The 7871-nt window shown below is 36.4% G+C and overlaps 1 non-coding gene across 1 annotated transcript; it reads left to right on the forward strand.

Annotated features, from left to right (window-relative positions):
- The first annotated feature begins 1157 nt into the window (after positions 1-1157).
- On the forward strand, positions 1158-6137 carry LOC107795245 (uncharacterized protein At1g32220, chloroplastic). Its single transcript, XR_012705859.1, has 7 exons — positions 1158-1424; positions 2342-2441; positions 2536-2624; positions 2733-2788; positions 3237-3383; positions 5159-5284; positions 5750-6137. It is a non-coding gene; the product is annotated as an uncharacterized protein At1g32220, chloroplastic (transcript).
- Positions 6138-7871: the final 1734 nt, after the last annotated feature.

The raw sequence follows: 7871 nt of genomic DNA on the forward strand, positions 1-7871 counted from the left end.
CCCCCTCGAACCAGTTCCACGTGACCATTACCACGATCCACTGATCAATGTTCGAGATTCATTGTGCATCACCCACATCATTAGAGTATTTATGACATCTACTATAATCCACAAGTTTCCCACTCGAACCAGTTCCATGTGACCGTTATCATGATCCACGGGTCAATTTCGAGATTCACTACATCATTAGAATATTTATGGCAACCAAAGCTCGCAACTAGCTTCTTTTTGTGTGCAGGTCTCCCAGCTCGTAAAGGTAAGCAAACTGAGCCTAGTTCCATCACTCTGCCATCGTCATACTCGTCCTGCTGAACATGGGCTTCGATACCAATTGTTGTTTAAGACGACCCAATGATACTCTTAACATAATATAATATTGTCCGCTTACTCTTTTCCCCAAAAAGGCTTCACATCATTAAGAGACCAATACACCTTATATGTAGGCTCTCAATCTTTTCAACTACCAATTTGGGACTTTGTTGTCACACCCAATATCATAGATATTGCGAACAACTAACAAAATATTCAAATTTTTTGCTAATTGCTCGGTTATAAATTACTAACTTTATTGACAAATTTTGCTTTAAACAAATATTACACACAAAAAAATACAACAACGACGACGACGACCTAGTGAAATCTCATCAGTGGAGTTTGGGGAGGGTAATGTGTACGCAGACCTTATCCCTATCCGAAGGGTAGAGAGGCTGTTTCCGAAAGACTCTCGGCTCAAGAAAACGAAAAGAGGCAATATACACACACACACACAAAAAAAAAAAAAAACAAGTTAGCAAATGGAAGAAAAAGAGCAAAAATTCTTTTTTCTTTTATTATAAATAAAACAAAACTTTCAAGATTGTACTAACTAGAATTGACCGCATGTTATTATGCCAATAGCCATGAGATCTTTCCAGACCTACCAAAAGAACTCTTGTTTTTTCCCCAAAGATAGCCTATTTGTATCTGACATTTTTTCTTTGATTTTTTCTGTTTCCACATTTTATTTCAATTAACAGAAATTAGTCCCTTTTCCCCTTTAGTAAAATTTCAGGCCTCAGAAATAGGCACCAAGTCAAGAAGTGTGACACATCCTCCACTCAACCATGTCCCCATAAGCCCCCCACCCCCGCACCCCCACCCCAACACCCACTCCAGTACCCAGAGTTCAGCACTAAATCTGGCAAAACTCACCAAACTTAAGAAATCATTTTGCTGAACTTTTTGCTTTTCAAAGCTCTGATATAAACAACTTCTTAATCTCATAATCTTTTTGAACTGTAGAAGAGAAAATTATGGCGTCTTTCTCAAACATGGGCGCCATTTGCAGAATTACCTCTCCTCCTCCTCGTAGTAGCACTAGTAGTAGTAGAGCTCTCTTTCCTACTTTCCGCAGTTACAGTTATTTCACAAATCTCTCGCTCTCGGTCAGTATTCCTTGATTTAACATTCATCTTCTAATGTTCTTTTATTCATTTTTTTCTTTTGTAATTTGTTTGTTGAACATGTTGAAGTATAATTATTTGATACTTAAAAAGAACTTGATGCTTAATTAATATGACTAAATCGAAAAGTCGGGCATTCATGCTGCTTCACGGAAAGAGAATGAAAGTACTGTTCTACACCTAATCTAATACACATATCACACCATTGATTTACATCTTGACCAAAATATTGTTCTTTTCCGGAGTTATAAAGGACTGTTAAAATGCAATGACGTTGCAGTTCTGAATCTCAATCAGTTAACCCCTCAAATTTCAAATAAGTTGGGGTCGACTATGTGAATCCTTTATATCCATTTCGCTCTATTTCTGAGGATTCATCATGGTTATTAATTAGTTAGTTATCTTTAGTCCAACATATAGCAACCAACCCCCTTTCTCGGGGCTCAAGGGTTGCAAAGCTCACGAACGTGAGGTTGGTGCAATTTCAAATCTTTAGCAAAATTAGATAAAGCAAATAATAACACCATTAGAATTACATCTTTAAAAGAATTGTAAAAGAGTAATCATTCATGTTGTGATTATTTAACATTGAAAACTGTATGCATATCATTTTCAGAATGAAATTTACTGTTTCATACTTTACCAAGAGAGTTTTCCTTGTTAACCATGATTGACTTTTTGTCACAGCATAATCTAGATATGCACAAAAACTACATTATTTGAATTGAGCCTTGACTAAACTAGTTTTCTGAGTACTGGATTAAGGTTTTCACGAAAACTTTATTGGTTATCTGTATTTGGGATTTTTCCCACATTTCTGGCGATTTTAACTGTTGAAATTTTCTTTCGGCTGATCTGACATCTAACTTGATATGGTGAGATGTTTCCCTTCATTTTAGTTCTTGCAGACTTGGTATCAGATGCAGTTATGCTGAAGCTGTTAGAGAGGATCCTAGCTCGGGTGCAATTGATGTTGTCGCGGATGTGAAATCTGAACGAGTATTAACATTTTCTTTTTCTCCTGTCTAGATCAAAGACCATTTACAACTGTCAATTTCAGCTACTAGATGTCATTCACTTTCTTTTTTGACAGATTGTAGTTATAGGAGGCAGCGGCTTTGTTGGCTCTGCGATATGCAAGGCTGCAGTATCTAAGGGTATAGAGGCCATAAGTCTGAGCAGGTGTGCTGGTAGATCTTAAACATTTTCTGTTGATTCATACAATTGCTTTATCCTCTTATTTTGTTGTTATCTGTTGTGGGTTCTTAATTTGTAGTATTTCCTACACAGATCGGGACGTCCTTCCTACTCAGACCCATGGGTAGATCAAGTCACTTGGATGGCAGGCAGGTTCATTTCTTGATCATATCTTAAGTAGGATGATGATGAGTGCAAGTGAAAATTTTACATTGGTGAACACTATGCGAAAGTTGGTTTTTAGGCCCTCGCCTGATGAAAGCCATAGTAGTTTATTTCTTCCTGACTAATAAGTACCTACTGAAGATAATCGAAGACTCTCTTGCTACACTTAATAAGGAAAAAATTAATCTACTAAAGCTCCTCATGAGTTTGCAAGTCCAAAAGTGGGAAGCCATGTGGCATCCTGCTGCTTTACCTCATCTCATGAAAATGACATGTACCCGCGTAGTCAGTGTTTATGTTTAATCCAATCAACCTGGAAAAGAGATTTTGTCTGTATAGATTATGGTGTAATTACCGCTTTTGGCTAAAATCCTTTGCATGGAATAGTTTTCACCCAATTCAGATTATTCATATGATTTTCGTATCCTGTAGGAGATGTTTTCTATGCAAACTGGGATGAAGTACTTGTTGGTGCTACCGCAGTTATTTCAACTTTGGGAGGTTTTGGTTCCGATGAACAAATGCAGAGGATCAATGGTGAAGCTAACGTTGTGGCTGTGAATGCTGCTAAAGATTATGGTTAGTAGCTTTTGATTTATTCCTATGAAAAATCCATAAAACCGAGCTTAAAAAGATATGCTTTGTGTTTTCTTATGTCAAGTGAGAACACTTTTGGCTGATATTTTTTCCTAGGCCTATCTTCTCAATTTCATTTGGCTTTAACTTACAAAATGTCTAATGAATCAGATAGGGATGCATCACTGTGATGAAGTGTGAGGCATGGTTGGATCCACTATTTACTTTAGCTCAGAGCTAATGATTGCAAAAAACTGATGCTAAAAAATTTACCTGTTTCTTAAGCAAAATTCCGCTCATGTCACTTTTTGATGAAATACTTTCCGCTCATGTCACTTCTAAGTTGTTGATGACATTTACAAGCTGAAGCCATCCATAGATTGAAATAAATTGCTTGAGTTTACTAGCTTTTTGGTGTAAATTGTAGGATATGTATGCTATGATAAATGATAGATTGAAATACATGATTTTTTATTTCTCTTGCACTGTCTTGGTGCTGGTTTGTCAATTAATAAAACTTACCTTATCTATCAAACGACTATTACTACGCCTTGATCTTAAGCTAATCGGGGTTGGCTATATGAGACCTCACTATTCAATAATTTGGGATTATTTAACACAGAGGTTCTCTATATTTTGTGTTGATGTACAAATGTCTAAAAAGATTGAAAAGACTCCCAGCAAAAAAATGGACCTAATGTAAGCTTATCAACATGACTAAGCATCAGTCCCTACTAGTTAATATCTCCTATATGGATCTTATGCTTCCATCTTGCTCTATTTTTCACCAAGTCTACATTGATTTCAAGAGGTTGTAGGTCTTTTGAGACAACCTTTTTCATGTGATTTTAGGTCTTCTTTGTCCCCTGTTAACACCTTCAATGATTATGTTTCACATGTATGACGATGCATTTGGTTACATAAAACATGATCAAACCAAATAGACCTTTTCTGTAAGTATTTCAAATTTTTTCTAATCTTATATAACTGCACACTGATGCAGATGTAGAGGGGGGGGAAAGGCCAACATGAGTTCCACAAAAATAAGGATGTCAAAAGAGGAAAAGAAAGTAGGGTTTTTTATGATGTCACCTCTGCAATTGGGTCTGCTGCTATTAGATAGAGAGGTTAAGTTGGAAATCTTTTCGATCCTTTGAGTTTTGAGTTTCTTTCGTACTCTTACAATGGTATATCAATCTTTCATAATCGATTCACCTATGTTGGTGCTAATCCCAAGAAATCTTTGAAAAAATATTACCTCAGAAGCTATTTTACTTCGATTAGTTGTACCTTTTGAGAAGCATCTTGAGGTTGATTACTCTGGTATTTCGTGATATGGACTGACAGAAGGGCATTGTTTAGAGTCCTTATCAGAAAGCACATTCATGTAATTGAGATAAGTAAATTCTTGTTAGTGCCTTAAGAGACTTAGGGTGGATGTGAAAGAAGTAATCTCAAGGTAAATGGTCCCATCACCCTAGGGTTTGGGATGGGGTTATTATCATCTCTCATACTCAAGGTTTTGCCACTTCATCGTTTTGCCACTTCATCTTACACCTAATTTTGTGTGCATAATTTGTTAATCGTTTTGCCATTAACAGTATGGTGCCTCTTTGATGTGTTCAGGAGCAACTTTTATGGCAGATGTAACTAATCTTTTTGCACATTTCCTCATCCTTCTCATTGTTCCCTTCTTATTTCTCCATATTATTCATGTCAAATCTAGGGTTTATAGTTGTTCAATGTAAATTACATGAAAACTTTTGTTATTCTTGCAGGGATTCCTAAGTTCATATTGATTTCTGTACATGAGTACAATCTACCATCATTCCTCCTTCAATCAGGCTACTTCACAGGGAAAAGGAAAGCAGAATCAGAAGTTCTTTCCAAATACCCTAACTCAGGTACACAATAAGATTTGTCATTGGTGGCACTATGGCAGCCTGAAGCTTACAGTTCTAAAAGTTGTTCTAAATTGCCGAAACCGAACCTAGTGTAGTTCATTGAAATTATTGAGTACAACACCATGCCTGCAAAAAGCTCGTCAATAAAATGGGACGAAAATCAGTTACACTTTGAGGATGTGATTAAACCTATGTGCCATATGGCACCCAAGGGTGTGGCCTAGCGGTCACTGAAGTGGGGGAAAACCTTGGAGACAAAAAACGCTAGGTGATTTCTTCCCATCTCCCTAAACTTTGATGGGAAGAATTACCGGTACCTGCGATGGTGGGAGGTTGCAGGTACCACTCCTATGTATCATAACAAAGTTATTTACGTGCCTTCAAGTGTTACTAGTTGCTGACCTGAAAAAAATTGTTGCTGACTCTAAACTAGTTCTGCCTCAATTTTGTGTTTACATTTCTCAGGTGTTGTTCTTAGACCTGCCTTTATATATGGGAAGAGGAAGGTTGATGGTTTCGAGATCCCTCTAGATTTGATTGGAGAACCTCTTGAGAAAATTTTACGTGCAACGGAAAGCTTCACTAAACCATTGAGCTCGCTGCCAGCATCTGATTTACTTTTAGCCCCTCCTGTTAGCGTGGACGATGTTGCCTATGCTGTGATAAACGCTGTCAAGGATGATGACTGTTTTGGCATTTTTACCATTGACCAAATCAAAGAAGCAGCAGCAGGAGTTAAGGTGTAAAAGGTTCACAATTAAAAGAAAAATCATATACACCTTTTTTGAAGATAAATGATATACATCTTGTAACAAACTTATTTATATAGAAAATGTATCTATTACTTATGCTATGCAGAGCGGTGTAAAGTACCGACGGAAAAGGGCCTAAATTACCCTTGTCGTTTGCTAAATGGTTTGCAAATACCCTCCGTCCATCTATCCGTTTAAAAAAGCACACGACGTTAATTCTATTAATAAAATTACCCTTGCGTCTAACGGCAGATCCTGTGAGCCTATAATTTAATGACGTGGCGGTTTTTTACTAGGCCACGTGGCAATCTCGGGTTGAAACAAAAAATAGGTCTTATTTCGACCCATTTACCTTATCCGACCCTAAGTTTTCTTACCTGGGTTAAAAAATTACATTAACCCATCTGACCCTAGGTTTTCTTTCCTCATCAGAAAATGAAATTTTAAAGCAAGAGACCAAATCAGAGCAGCAGCAAAAGAATCAGTCTAATTCCAATTCCTTTTGGGGTGTTTAGAGAAGCAGTAGTGTTCATTGTGTTAATACATACAAGAAAAGCTCATTTGGTCATTACTCTTATTATCCCACAACAATTCTACTGGTTCAGTGCCTAATTCAAAGCAATCAGTACAAAAATAGAGTAGTGTGCAATGGAAGCAAATGAAGAATTCATCAGCAGCAGCTAGTTTTTACACATCGCAAAAACCACCATTGAGAAAGAATTATGGACCAGGGCCTAATTATGGTAATGTTATTCGGATTAGTCCAATTCTAAATGTCTTATTTGGATTTGGGTCTCTGTTTTGCAATGGAAAAGATAATAAGAGTAAGAAATGATTTTGTGTGTTTCTGTTACTAATTACTATACCTCATTATTCTCATAACTTAATGAAATACAACACAGTATGTTCTATACATAATTTTTTCATTATTTTTTGAACTTTTTTTTGTGTTATTCATTAGAAGGAAAGAATTGTGTTCGGGATATCAACAGAAGTTGGGCATTGTATTGTTTGATGTGACCATTTTAAATTATAAGTTCAAAATTTAGTAAAACCACTATTTATTGTTTACTACACCCCAAAGAAAATCATAAGCTAAAAGGATTATGACCCAGGTAAGAAAACCTAGGGTCGGATCAGATAGTGGGTCGAAATAAGACTCATTTTTTGTTTCAGCCCAAGATTGCCACATGGCCCAATAAAAAATTGCCATGTCATTAAATTATTATTAATAGAATTAACGTGATGTGTTTTTTTGAACGAATAGATGGATGGAGGGTATTTGCAAACTATTTAGCAAACGATACCTTTTCCGAAGTAAAGATAATGCATATATTGGACCTTTTGATGCCAAAATAGCCACGTATACAAAGTTAGCATTACCTTGCTTTCATCCCTATGATCCTATTTCACTTTCTTTTCTTATGTAATTCTATAGACTGTAAGAGGAGCAAGGCAACACCATCTAAAACTATCAATAGATGGCTAATAGCATAATCGAATATTACGCAATCAATAGATGGCTAATTGTATATTATTCATGGATAGAATCATGAATCCTTGTCGTCTGTCGAAGTGAGACCTCTTAAGGCTACCAAGTGTGCATTCCGTTGGTTGTAGTATACCAAATGAACTAGCAGAATTTAACTTTCAATTGTTTAGTTGGTTTGGTTTTTAAGTGTCCGCACCTTGGAATTTGACCTAATTAATCTGAATATGAGCATCTTTACATGCTGTCTCGTTTAGATATTTCTCGACCTAATACCTGCATAAAATTCCAAATGTTTTTCTCCGCAAAAGGAGGTTTTACTCCTATTGCAAGTGAATATTTGAAA

The sequence above is a fragment of the Nicotiana tabacum genome, chromosome 23 (genome assembly GCF_000715075.1).
Source record: "Nicotiana tabacum cultivar K326 chromosome 23, ASM71507v2, whole genome shotgun sequence".
NCBI lineage: Eukaryota > Viridiplantae > Streptophyta > Magnoliopsida > Solanales > Solanaceae > Nicotiana > Nicotiana tabacum.